Source organism: Citrus clementina, unplaced genomic scaffold (genome assembly GCF_000493195.1).
Source record: "Citrus clementina cultivar Clemenules unplaced genomic scaffold, Citrus_clementina_v1.0 scaffold_2, whole genome shotgun sequence".
NCBI lineage: Eukaryota > Viridiplantae > Streptophyta > Magnoliopsida > Sapindales > Rutaceae > Citrus > Citrus x clementina.
The window spans coordinates 16,536,852-16,542,095 of NW_006262688.1; positions in this window are offsets into that span (position 1 = coordinate 16,536,852).

A 5,244-nucleotide genomic window follows, 5' to 3' on the forward strand; every position below is an offset into this window, starting at 1 on the left:
TATATATTTTATTTTCCAAATATATTTTTTATTAATTTTTTAATTACAAATTATAATTCTGTTCATAAGGATAAAATTGTAATTTAAAATAATTTACTCCCAATCCAAGACAAAGTAAACAAATAATTGAGATTCTGATTGACAATCCATACTTTCATTTAGTCTAAGTAAACACCCTACTCCTACTCCTACTCCACACTTTTAATCCAAGAATTTCCACTCCTCAAGATTCCCACTCCAATCCAAAAAGTAAACGCAGCATTAAGAGAATGAAGGACAATAGTAGAAGAATTGAAAATAGTAGGAAAAGAAAGGTACCGGCCTGTTATAACTCTTTTTTTTAATTTTTTAAATAATGTTTTAATCGGTTTATTAACCAGTTACAATATTTTTTAATTTTTAATGTTTTTATAAATATAAATATTTTACACCATTGATTAAAATCCAGTTGTACACATTTATAATATTATTGATGCTTTAAAATAACAGCATCATATAATGGTTTTCAAATATTTATTCTCTTAAATTCTCTAATAAGGTCAATAACTCTTTAGTTCAGTTAATTGACATCTCATCTTCTAGTCTTTTTATTTAATTATATGATTAAAATTAATTAAAATTAATTAAAAAAATACAATTGTAGCATATGTTATAAATGATAATTAAAAAAAAGTTCAAAATTTTACTCTTTTACAAAAAATAAATTAAAATGAAAATAATCTTCAAAATGACACACCAAACAAAAAGGCTACTAGATATTAAGATTATTTTGTAGATAATAATTTTAAATCATAACACAATAATATCTAGATCACAACTCAATCAATCAAGTCTATAATGTCCTCTCGAAGATAAATTATTTAAATAAAACCTCATTTGTCATTTTATGGGAGAAAGTTGTCTCAAATCCGAAGATTGGGTTATTTATGATATGCACGGTTGCCTCCTGTCCACTGTCGGTGGCCTCAATAACAAAACATACTAATAATATCATATGATATGATGATAATATTTGTATTTTGGGAATCTTGATAAACCCCTGGACTAGGGATGGCAAAACTTCGGGTCGGGCTCGGGCTTGGCCAAACCCGACCCGACCCGATCAATAAAAAACTAAAATCCGACCCTAAAAAAGCCCTACCTATTTTTTGGTAGGGTCGGGTCGGGCCCGACCCGAATCGGGCCAACATCGGGTCGGGCTAAGCCCGACCCTACCAAAATTATTTTCCAAAGGCAGCTGCAACTTGCATTTCCAGATTGCATTTCCAAATTCGTGTGTACAAAGAAATCAATTTACAACGTATAGCATCCACTGGACCAATCTTTTTAATCGTTAATTAATATATAGTTACTGATCTATAACAAATTCTTTCCATCACTACAAAATAAAATAAAAATTCAATCTAGCGGAATGCATCTAATGACAAAAATTCATGTAATTACAAGTTTACAACTTAAAAAGCAGTGAATTGGATTATAATTACAATTTATAATTACAACTTAAAAAGTTCAGCAGAGTTACAGAACCGATCGAGGCTACTGGTTTTATGGCTAATTACAGAACCAATCGAGGCTACTCACTCACCTAGCGGCGTCGCGGTTGGTCAAGATGGCGGGTTACGATGGCGGAAGAAACGCGACAGTCAGATGCGACAGCGAGACCTTTGGAGTTTGCGACGGCGAGACGCGATGGAGAGGCGCGACGGCGAGACGCGGCTGATTGGCTGGCGTGCGTCGACAGTCACGATGCTGCTGGCTGACTCGGCGGTGGGCTAGGTGGCAGTGGCTGGCTTAGTGGCTTAGGGTTTTTGAGTTTGAGAATTGAGAGCTGTGCTTGACTAGTTGACTGCGTGAGTGAGTTGTGTGATTGTGTCTTGGTTAAGTGTGATGCAGCTGTTTGTGATGTGTGCGTGCACCCGTGCAGCGTGTGTGATGTGTTGTGTTTTTTTTTTTTTTTTTTTTTTGTAAATAAGGTCGGGTCGGGTCGGGTTGACTATAAGCCCGACCCTGACCCTAAATTTGATCGGGCCTTAAAATTGTGGCCCGAACCCGACCCGAAACCCGAAAATTCAGGCTAAAGCCCTAACATATAAGGTCGGGTCAATCGGGCTAAAATTCGGGCCGGGCTAAATTGCCATCTCTACCCTGGACTCATCAATAATCGTCCTTATTTTAATTACAAGTTAATTAAATTATTTGTACACGTGGATGGCAAGAAATTAATTTGACCTTGGTTTTGAAAATCAAATGCTAGTGACCCGAAGATGGTATTGTTAATGGCATGAGGTGGGACACCTGTTTCTGCGGATCTTAATAAACAAAGTAAAGAGCAAAGGATAATACGTAGGTCAACAAAAAAAGAAAGCAATACGACTAGTGATTAGGTTTTAAAGCTCTATAAATAATGATCAATTATGCAATAATAATTAATCTTGCATTAATATATATGTGTGTGTGTGTGATCTTTCTTTATTATTACAATCTATGTTTGGTGAACAATTAAAGTCTGTACCCAAAAAAAAAAAGATGATAGTATCGAAAGAGTGTCATTATATCAAAACTTGTTTACAATTTTAAAGAAATAAATTATCATCAAAAGGACGCATAATTTAAGAAACAATATAACAATGCTTTTTCTTTGACCCTTTTGATAGCTATTACATTTGTGGATGTGTATATGTGAAAATGTGGTCCTCCGTGAAAATCTAGATACAAAATCAATTTAATATCGTAAATTTCGGCTTTGATTGCTGTTGGTACTCAGACATTGGGACCCATACCTAAAGAAATTCAGAAGCTAGCAAAATTTTAGGATCCGACTATGAGGATTGATATGATATCTTCTAAACTTTTAAGCATTTTGTGTTAATTTTCGTTATAGTATATGAGCATGATTTATTTATTTTTATTTATTAAATATTAATTACTATTTAAATTTATTAGTAAAAGATCTGATCATGAAAAAATCTTAATCCTCAATTACATTACTCAATGGAATTGTGTATCTCCATACTATCACATGTTAGAAAATCAATAAAAGAGTAAATGTTACACATTTTAAAATTTAATCCTAAATCATATAGCATGCTATGTATAATTTATTAAATAGTTAATAAATTTTTTTATTTTAAGTGAATTAATTATATTATCTCACCAAGTCACCAACCACTAAATGAATATCACACCATGAAATTTTGAGATAAAATTTTAAAATGTGTGGTACCACTCTCAATAAAAAATTAATCAAATCTTATCATCTGGTGATATATTTTGGTATATGTATAGTACTCTCAAATATCATAGTCATGTACAAAATTCTAACTTCAAATTTTATACTTTATTGATATATAAAGTTCATACGTAGCCGATTTAAAAAATTAATCCAAATTATCACTTGTTGTGTGAGTATTTATGTTTCACTTTGATGGTCCGAGGAATGAAGCCAAAATTGAAACTTAGGGGCAAAAGTCATATGAGAACATTTATAGGGTATTTTCAAGACTTCAAGAATAAAAACTACTCCTCCTAGGGTATTTTCAAGAAAGCCTCTCGTTGAGCCCTCACCCAAGGTCACTGAGATTTTCTATAAATCCTCTAGTTGAGCCCTCACCCAAGGTCATTGAAATCTTAATGTACAACTATGAGAGTGACTTATCAACTCTAATACAGGCATACCATCTCGATCTGTACATTAATATGATCTTAATTTGAATTCTAAGATGATACCATTTACGGTTAAAAAAAAAATTTCAAGAAGAGCATAGAACCATCAGCCAACAAGAAAAACAATGTGAAAAAAAAAAAATAGAGAATAAGTAGAAAAACCATAAAACTAAAAACATAAAAACAAACAAAAACCAAAAATGAAATAAAAATAAAAGAGAAAGCAAAATAAAAATATAGAGGAGAAAAACCGTGGTTAAAAGTCATTGTCGAATTAATGGCTAAAGCACAAACCTTGTGTCATTTTCGATTAAAGCACATTAGCACAATATAGCTTTGACCAACAACACAACGCATCCGTGTGGACACAAATTTTATTCTTTATTTGGGACAAATTGAGAATGATCCTCACAAATCCACCTATCAAAATTCAAAACTATAATTAAAGGATATGTGAAGAACAAATTAAGGAAAATCCTTCGGTATTGAACCCGGCAAAACGCTCTTGTCACCGATCTCAAATCTGAATTCTCATCATCTTTTGCTTGCATGACGTTTAATTTATTTCATATTATTTCACATGGAAAATAACCTGATTGGACTATTAAGAAAAATAAATAAATAAATATTTTAAACAAGATATTTGCTGATCAAAGCAACAGTTGGTTGAAATCATTAGCGACAGAAATTCTTCTCCAATTTGCGTCATTTTCGATTAAAGCACAATACATCTATTATCTTTAACCAACAAGAAAATTTGAAAGAACTCAAGCTAGTAGCACACATTTGAAGCAAAGTTTTTCAATTTGAATGATATAATGTATAGCTTATTGCAGACAGAGATGAAAATGATATTTTATCTTTTATTCCGTAATGCATACTGAAATTTTGAAATTAATTAAAACAAAAAAGAAGAAGTTAAAATGACTATTAATCGATAAATGGCACGTTCCACATTATTACATATGTATCCTAATTATGTAAGTAGAGAACTCATTAAAAATTGTACTCTTTTTAACTATTAATTAAATATCTTATTGTAACGCAGAAAATACTTTTGAAATAGATCTAAAATAATATAATGAGTCAAACCTTCTCCTTTTTGTATATTGTAGCTCGACATAATACAATTTTTTTTTTTTAGAACATTGATGATACAACTTGAATCATTTCTACGTGGACAAAACTCGGATAATTTCTACTGGAAATCGTTGTTCATTACCACGTGTTGTGACTTCAATTCTCTTTATCACGAGTCTAAGGGTGCGTTTGGGATTTAGGTACTATAACTTTTAAGCTACAACTGCTGTGAAAAAAAAATGTAATTATGAAACAAAAGCTAATAATATATAGTAAATGTAAATTTTAAATAATAATTTTGATAAAATTATTAAAGTTATAATAGATTTTCCATTATAAAAGTAAAAAATCATATTAACATATCTTCTAAGTTACAGCAGCTAATGTTTATCAAAAACACTTTAGTGCTGTACTTTTTAAGCTGCAGCTGTCCAACCTCAATCCCAAACGCACCCTAAGACTTCAGACGAACTGAGCTCAGTTAATTGAGCTCATTGTTGA